Below are 9,376 nucleotides of genomic sequence, written 5' to 3' on the forward strand. Positions count from 1 at the left end.
GCACACAAGAAAACGGTCAATTTAAGGGTGCACACAAGGAAAAATGTCATTCTTGGGGTGCACACAAGGAAACGGTCAATTTAAGGGTGCACACAAGGAAAAATGTAATTCTTGGGGTGCACAGGAAGAAAGGGTCAATTTAAGGGTGTACACAAGGAAAGAATCATTCTTGGGGTGCACACAAGGAAAGGGTCAGTTTCAGGGTGCACACAGGGAAAGGGAGCATGTGAAAGTGAACAAACAGAAAGAGGCAATCTCATGATGCACAGAAGGAAAGGGGCAATCTTAGGGTGCACACAAGGAAAAGGTCATTCTTGGGGTGCACAGGAAGAAAGGGTCAGTTTTAGGGTGCACACAGCATATGAAAGTGCACACCAGGAAAGGAACAGTTTCAGGGTGCACACAAGGAAAGAGTCATTCTTGGGGTGAATACAAAGAAAGGGTCAGTTTAAGGGTTCACATAGGGAAAAGGGGGAATGTGAAAGTGCACAAAGGGAAAGGGGCAGCCTCAGGGTGCACACAAAAAAAGGGTCATTCTTGGGGTGCACAGGAAGAAAAGGTCAATTCAAGGGTGCACGCAATGAAAGAATCTTGGGGTACAAGTTCACACAAGAAAAATGGACGTTCTTGGGATGCATGCAGCAAAAGAAGAAATCTCAGGGTGCACACAAAAAGAGGGACAAGATTAGGGTCCATACTGAGGAAAACAGCAAGTTAGGGGTGCACACAAGGAAAGAGGCAATAGTAGGTGAATACGAGGAAAGAAGCCATCTTGGGGTACTCACAAGGAAAGGGGCATTCTCGGGTGCACACAAGGAAATATAGGGGTGAACACAAGGAAATAGGTGATGTTGGGGTGCACACGAAGAAAGGGGCGATGTTGCGGTGCACATGAGGAAAGCGGCGATGTTGGGGTGCACACTAGGAGGGGGGATTTGTTAGTGCATATAAAGGGGTAATTTTGGGGTACACTCCTCTGCCCAATGTTGGTAATGAAGAATCTCTTTTGCTGGGGTCTCTATGGTGGGTCTGCCATGTGGGAATAATCCGGAATTGTGTGTTTAGAGGAACAGACGGATTGTAGAACCTATAAAGGACCATTCAGCCAGAAAACACTCCTTGACACCTGGCTTTTATTTCCTTGGCGGAGGGGGAGGGAACAGACGCCAGGTGAGGGGGATCATGTTTACCTGTCCCTGCTGGCGGGGGGGTCACACGCTCCCCGCTCTGTAGTCTGCAGGGACTTTCATCCTTTCATCCCATCCTGGAGGCGAGAAGCCGCAATCAGAGGAAACAAATCTCAGATCACATACCATCACACCAATAGAGGACGGTTGAATCACCACCGCATGGCTGGACTGCTGGGACTTGTAGTTCCACCCAGGGGCGGACTGACAACTCATGGGGCCCCCGGGCAATAGGGGATCATGGGGCCCCTGTGTCCTTGCCCAAACTCAAAAAAGCCTATGAAAAAGGTACCAGGGGCATCTCATGGGGCCCCCTACTGACCCCGGGCCCTCGGGCAGTGCCCGAGTTTCCAAATGGTCAGTCCGCCCCTGGTTCCACCACAGATAACAGCGTTGTTCATATAGCTGCATTGCAATAGAAACAAGTTCCCATTGCTGCATCTTTAATGCGTTTCCAGCAAATGTGAATTACACAAAGTTCAATGACAATGCAAATAAATCCCCCGACACTCACTTCCCCCTCCGGCCTCCCCTTCAGTCTTGCACAGGTGTACCGGCTCCTCCCCTTCAGTCCTGCAGAGGTGTACCGGCTCCTCCCCTTCAGTCTTGCACAGGTGTACCGGCTCCTCCCCTGCAGTCTTGCACAGGTGTACCGGCTCCTCCCCTTCAGTCTTGCACAGGTGTACCAGCTCCTCCCCTTCAGTCCTGCAGAGGTGTACCGGCTCCTCCCCTTCAGTCTTGCACAGGTGTACTGGCTCCTCCCCTTTAGTCTTGCACAGGTGTACCGGGTCCTCCCCTCCAGTCTTGCACAGGTGTACCGGCTCCTCCCCTCCAGTCTTGCACAGGTGTACCTGCTCCTCCCCTCCAGTCTTGCACAGGTGTACCGGCCCCTCTCCTGGACTGAATTGGCTTCCTCTGATGTCACTGCACACTGTGAGCTTCTTACAACATGCATTAGAAGCTTCAGTAAGTCAGATAAAGCTCTGCCTCATTTCCTGGCTGGGGGACAACCAGCATTATCTAGCTCTTTCCTCCCCATCCTGACTGTCCTTGGCTCCACCCCTTTTATTCATTTCATTTTAGTTTCTGTCAGTCACACAGGTTCAGCATCACACATGGGCGTTGCATATGCAAATACAGCCTGCCTTGGAACGCCCACTCCTCCAGACTGACATCCACTCATCAAAGCATTTTGATATTTGCGTAACTCCTCCCACGGCTTTTATCAGGACAGGGGGCTCTTGGGAGGAGTACTGAAGCAGGGGGCTGTGATGTTTTCAGGAAGCAACGTACAGCCCCTCCCACCAGCCATGATCTACCTGCATTGCATAGAGAAGCATGACATCACTGGGTGTAAAATTAGGTCTATAATGAAAACGGAAATGTTTTATTTAAAAATGTCATGAGCATGTGGAGTGGGGGTGGGGAATATGTGGAAGGAGACAAGTTTTGGCCAATTTTATTCAATCTGTGTTCCTGCTGTAAAATTTTCCCTTTATCCTTCCCTCTGAAACAACAACAGGAAGTGAGACAAATCTGCACAATGGAGACACAGAAAACGCTGACAATGGTTCTGTACAAAAAAAAAAACTGACCGGAGTTCAAACTTCTGACCATTTCATTTGCACCATAAAAAGAGAAGAATCCTTCCATTGTGTAGAGTGGTGGAAAGTGAAGGGATTGGGAGTGACGGCCGCGGTGGGATTGGCTGGTTGGGTTTGGTCATATTCCCAGTTTTAAATGGAGGAAATGAGAGGGGCCCCTCCCCCCCGGACATCACATGGACGGCTTATAATCGAGATCACGGGTCGGATGATGACTCCCAAGAAATGTATTCCTGTAGACACTATTTCCATACAAAACCGTCTTCTTCCTCCGACATGTATCCACATGTATCCAGACACAAGAAACAGTCCGTGGCAGGGGCAGACTGACAACTCATGGGGTCCCCGGGCAATAGGGGATCATGGGGCCCCTGTGTCCTTGCCCAAACTCAAAAAAGCCTATGAAAAAGGTGCCAGGGGCATCTCATGGGGCCCCCTACTGATCCCGGGCCCTCGGGCAGTGCCCGAGTTTCCAAATAGTCAGTCCGCCCCTGGTCCTTGGGCTTGGCTTTGTTAGGGAATGTAACTTGGATAGGGTGAGGGGGTTATGAGACGCCCAACTTGGTTGCCGAATACCAATGGAGGACAATTTCCTTCTCTAAAAGACTCCAAGAAAAATGGCCAACGGATGACTGTGGTCCCCCGGGAACCCTGATAGTCTCTTTAGGAAAGTGACAGCTTCTGGGGCTGGGGTCCCCCTTTACTTCCTGCACAGCCAGACAACACGCATTTTCCACTTGTATCCAGACACAAGACACAGTCCTTGGGCTTGGCTTTGTTAGGGAATGTAACTTGGATAAGGTGAGGGGGTTATGAGACGCCCAACTTGATTGCCGAATACCAATGGAGGACAATTTCCGTCTCTAAAAGATTCCACGAAAAATGGCCAACGGATGACTGTGGTCCACCAGAACCCTGATAGTTTCTTTAGCAAAGTGAGAGCTTGCAGGAGCTCTGAGTCCCCTTGAATGGAAGTTTAGAAAAGTCCCAACTTGTAGGAGCCCATAGTCCCCAAAGTGAACAAAATACCAGCCCACCTGGCTGCGGTATCTGATCCCAGGACAAGGGATTGGGTAAGGTATGAACTGTCCCATGAAGACTTGCCAGAACTTGCATCCAGCAGACCTCTCCCTTCTAGGCCCTGGGGGTGTAGAGGAGCTCATACTGGCCTTGTCCTGCAGCTGTGGTTAAATCTGCTTTCAGGCCTTCTAGCTGGGCTGGTTCCTCTCCAAACTGGGCTGGTTCCTCTCCAAGCTGTGCTGGTTCCTCTCCAAGCTGGGCTGGTTCCTCTCCAAACTGGGCTGGTTCCTCTCCAAACTGGGCTGGTTCCTTTCCAAACTGGGCTGGTTCCTTTCCAAACTGGGCTGGTTCCTCTACAAGTTGGGTTGGTTCCTCTACAAGTTGGGCTGGTTCCTCTCCAAGCTGGGCTGATTCCTTTCCAAGCTGGGCTGGTTCCTCTCCAAACTGGGCTGGTTCCTCTCCAAGCTGGGCTGGTTCCTTAACAAGTTGGGCTGGTTCCTCTCCAAGCTGGGCTGGTTCCTTAACAAGTTGGGCTGGTTCCTCTCCAAGCTGGGCTGAATCCTTTTCAAGCTGGGCTGGTTCCTCTCCAAGCTGGGCTGGTTCCTCTACAAGTTGGGCTGGTTCCTCTCCAAGCTGGGCTGGTTCCTTTCCAAGCTGGGCTGGTTCCTCTCCAAGCTGGGCTGGTTCCTCTACAAGTTGGGCTGGTTCCTCTCCAATCTAAGCTGGTTCCTCTCCAAGCTGGGCTGGTTCCTCTCCAAGCTGGGCTGGTTCCTCTCCAAGCAGGGCTGGTTCCTCAACAAGTTGGGCTGGTTCCTCTCCAAGCAGGGCTGGTTCCTCAACAAGTTGGGCTGGTTCCTCTCCAAGCTGGGCTGGTTCCTCAACAAGCTGGGCTGGTTTCTCTCCAAGCTGGGCTGGTTCCTCAACAAGTTGGGCTGGTTCCTCTCCAAGCTGGGCTGGTTCCTCAACAAGTTGGGCTGGTTCCTCTCCAAGCTGGGCTGATTCCTTTTCAAGCTGGGCTGGTTCCTCTCCAAGCTGGGCTGGTTCCTCTACAAGTTGGGCTGGTTCCTCTCACAAGTTTTCCGGACACCAAGAGAAAAATGGTGACAGCAGATTGACAGCCTCAGCTCTGTTCCTGTGAACTGTGTGGAAAGGGGTGTGTCCCTTCCCTCCAATCAGCTCTCAGAGCTCTCCTCACTGAGCTCTGCAGTGTGGAATCTCAGCTCTCCTCACCCTTTTTTCTGAACTCTCAGACAAGCTTTTTAAATTCTGGACTTTGAATGGCTGTAGAGAAGAGAGGCTACAGATAAACAGGTACAACTTACATAGGAGGATTTGTTTCATATCTGAAAGGTCAGTCCCTTCACTGGATATATGTAAGGGATTACAACTACTTTAATCTGAGACTACCAAATCCCATCAATCCAGAGCCATGCAGAACTGCAGGATTGGGGGGGGGTCTATGGAAGGGTTGTGATAAAAACGTTTGCCTTGACATTCCCCCGGGTGAAGAGCGGCTGTCATCAGCAGTGATATGAGGTCATAGGCGCCCTTTGAAGCCGCCCAAGACAATGGAATGACAACGAGGCGAGGACGACGGGGCCCTTCATGTGACAGACAGCTCCTAACAATGAGCTCAAAGCTTGTGGTCAGCCGGCTGGAGTGATACGGCCTCCTTGTGACAACGCTGGAATAGCTGCCACTCTATTACCTGGAAAGTACATAAACACAAATACTACAGCAAAGTATCGGTGCGAATGAATGCAAAAAAAAAAACACTGCCAGGACACATATAATATACACATATAATGGCCAAAAAAAATTAAAAAAGCCAAAAAAAACCCCAAAACCAAAAAAAACTCTCCAAAAAAAAAAACAAAAAAAAGAAAAAAACAACAAAAATAAAACAATCCCCTCCCCGAAATAAATAAATAAATGAAAACAACCCCCCCCATAAAAAATAAAAACAAAAAAACAACAAAAATAAAACAACCGCCCCCAAAAAAATTAAAAATAAAAACGAAACAAAAAAACCCAACTAAAATAAAACAACCCCCCAAAAAAATAACCAAAACAAAGAAAAAAAACCAAGAAAAATAAAACAACCCCCCCAAAAAAATAAAAACAAAACAAAAAAGCCTCCCCGCCCAAAAAAAAATAAAAACAAAAAAAAAACCAACAAAAATAAATCAACAACCCCCCCCAAAAAAATAAATAAATAAAAACAAAAAACAAAACTAACCCTCTTGTATTGAACTGTATTGTTGCTGTATTGTCTCCCGTTATATTGTAAAGCGCTGAGCAAACTGTTGGTGCCATAAATCCTGTATAATAATAATAATAATATATAAATCCTGTATAATAATAATATATAAATCCTGTATAATAATAATAATAAAAAAAACAAAAAAAAACAAGCAAAAAAAAACAAGCCCCCCCCCATTTTTATTTATTTATTTATTTCAGGTACTTATATAGCGCCATCAATTTACACAGCACTTTACATATATATTGTACATTCACATCAGTCCCTAACCCTCAAGGGGCGTACAATCTAAGGTCCCTAACCCTCAAGGGGCGTACAATCTAAGGTCCCTAACCCTCAAGGGGCGTACAATCTAAGGTCCCTAACCCTCAAGGGGCGTACAATCTAAGGTCCCTAAGCCTCAAGGGGCGTACAATCTAAGGTCCCTAACCCTCAAGGGGAGTACAATCTAAGGTCCCTAACCCTCAAGGGGCGTACAATCTAAGGTCCCTAACCCTCAAGGGGTGTACAATCTAAGGTCCCTAACCCTCAAGGGGCATCCAATCTAAGGTCTCTAACCCTCAAGGGGCGTACAATCTAAGGTCCGTAACCCTCAAGGGGCGTACAATCTAAGGTCCCTAACCCTCAAGGGGCGTACAATCTAAGGTCCCTAACCCTCAAGGGGCGTACAATCTAAGGTCCCTAACCCTCAAGGGGCGTACAATCTAAGGTCCCTAACCCTCAAGGGGCGTACAATCTAAGGTCCCTAACCCTCAAGGGGCGTACAATCTAAGGTCCCTAACCCTCAAGGGTCGTACAATCTAAGGTCCCTAACCCTCAAGGGGCGTACAATCTAAGGTCCCTAACCCTCAAGGGGCGTACAATCTAAGGTCCCTAACCCTCAAGGGGCGTACAATCTAAGGTCCCTAACCCTCAAGGGGCGTACAATCTAAGGTCCCTAACCCTCAAGGGGCGTACAATCTAAGGTCCCTAACCCTCAAGGGGCGTACAATCTAAGGTCCCTAACCCTCAAGGGGCGTACAATCTAAGGTCCCTAACCCTCAAGGGGCGTACAATCTAAGGTCCCTAACCCTCAAGGGTCGTACAATCTAAGGTCCCTAACTCACATTCATACATACACATACTAGGGGCAATTTAGACAGGGGCCAATTCACCTACCAGCATGTCTTTGGAGTGTGGGAGGAAACCAGAGTACCTGGAGGAAACCCAAACAGTCACAGGGAGAACATGCAAACTCCAGGCAGGTGGTGCCGTGGCTGGGATTCGAACCAACGACCCGAGTACTGCCAGGCGGAAGTGCTAACCATGTAGCCACAAACCAAAAAAAACCAACAAAAATAAAATAACCCCCCTCAAAAAATAAAAAAACAGAAAAAAATAAACAAGCCCCCCCCCCCCCCTCAAAAAAAAAAACCCTTGGTAGACTTGATGGACCACTCGGTCTTTTTCTGCCATCACTTTTCTGTTTCTATGTATATCTTGTTATACTGCAAGTACTGTATCTGCATGATGATGGATCTAGGAGCTGCAGGGGGCCCAGCACCCAACTCCCCCCCCCCCCATAATAATTGTTCATTCTGTGCACAGAATGCTTGTATTGGAACTAATTGGAATAAGTGTTCCTATCAATGTGACAATGGCAGAGGATTGTGTATATGGACAGTCATCAGGATGATCAGTGACCGCCCTCTACAGACAGCCGCAGATCTGGTAGCTGATAATTCCTGATATCGGCCCTGTGGGGCAATCAGTGACTACAGATGGTCAGATCGCGGGGTATTCAGGGAGAATGTTGTAGTTGTTGTCAGTCGGCTCAGCATGACATCCACATTGAGGATCAGTTATACATTGAATGACGACTAACCTGAAATGCGCCATTCCTCTCCCCGTACTGTAATACACAGAGATCGATCGCATACTAACATTTTATATTCACTTAGAAATATATTGTTTCCAATTAAAAATATATATTTTTTACATCATAAAATATTTAATATTTATGAAATAATATTCAGTGCTATAATATTTGCAACCAGTTCCTTAAATTTTTTTTTAAATTTGCACCTTTATAACAACTTAATATAACCGATCGCTCTGCAGGTTGACTGGTTCCTGTAAGGTGACGTTGCTGAGAAGTGGACCTGAAGACACAAGGGGCACACAGGGGTGCACTTGGAGACACGGGGGCACACAGGGGTGCACTTGGAGACACGGGGGCACACAGGGGTGCACTTGGAGACACGGGGGCACACGGGGGTGCACTTGGAGACACGGGGGCACACGGGTGCACTTGGAGAAACGGGGGCACACAGGAGTGCACCTGGAGACAGGAGGGCACACAGGGGTGCACTTGGAGACAGGAGGGCACACAGGAGTGCACCTGGAGACACGGGGGGGCAACACAGGAGTGCACTTGGAGGCACAAGAACACAGATGGAGACATAGGGGCACACGGGTGCACTTGGAGACACGGGGGCACACAGGGGTGCACTTGGAGACACGGGGGCACACAGGGGTGCACTTGGAGACACGGGGGCACACAGGGGTGCACTTGGAGACACGGGGGCAGACAGGGGTGCACTTGGAGACACGGGGGCACACAGGGGTGCACTTGGAGACACGGGGGCACACAGGGGTGCACTTGGAGACACGGGGGCACACGGGTGCACTTGGAGACACGGGGGCACACAGGAGTGCACCTGGAGACAGGAGGGCACACAGGAGTGCACCTGGAGACACGGGGGGGCAACACAGGAGTACACTTGGAGGCACAAGAACACAGATGGAGACATAGGGGCACACGGGTGCACTTGGAAACATGGAGGCACACAGGGGTGCACTTGGAGACATGGGGGAACACAGGGGTGCACTTGGAGACACGGGCGCACACAGGGGTGCACTTGGAGACACAGGGGGCACACAGGGGTGCACTTGGAGACACAAGGACACAGATGGAGATACAGGGATGCACAGGGGTGCACTTGGAGACACGGGGGCACACAGGGGTTCACTTGGAGACACAGGGGCACACAAGGGCTCACTCGGAGACACGGGGGCACACAGGAGTTCACTTGGAGACACGGGGGCACACGGGGGTGCACTTGGAGACACGGGGGCACACCGGGGTTCACTCGGAGACACGGGGGCACACAGGGGTTTCCCTTGGAGCTTCAGATTGGTTTCATCTGCTGGCCCCATTAGCGGTCCATCTATGTGGATTAGCGGCAGAGCGTGGTGCGCAGTGCAGTCAGTGGTGCGGGGCGGTGTGTCTCCTGTACTAGGTGATGGATAGCCGTGCGTTT

At 49.5% G+C, this 9,376-nt stretch overlaps 1 pseudogene; it reads right to left on the bottom strand.

Annotated features, from left to right (window-relative positions):
• Positions 1–3,999: 3,999 nt before the first annotated feature.
• LOC149434687 (uncharacterized) lies at positions 4,000–9,272 on the bottom strand (annotated as a pseudogene).
• Positions 9,273–9,376: the final 104 nt, after the last annotated feature.

The sequence above is a fragment of the Staurois parvus genome, unplaced genomic scaffold (assembly GCF_062004578.1).
Source record: "Staurois parvus isolate SC_StPar_1 unplaced genomic scaffold, SC_StPar_1.0 ptg001704l, whole genome shotgun sequence".
Lineage (NCBI taxonomy): Eukaryota > Metazoa > Chordata > Amphibia > Anura > Ranidae > Staurois > Staurois parvus.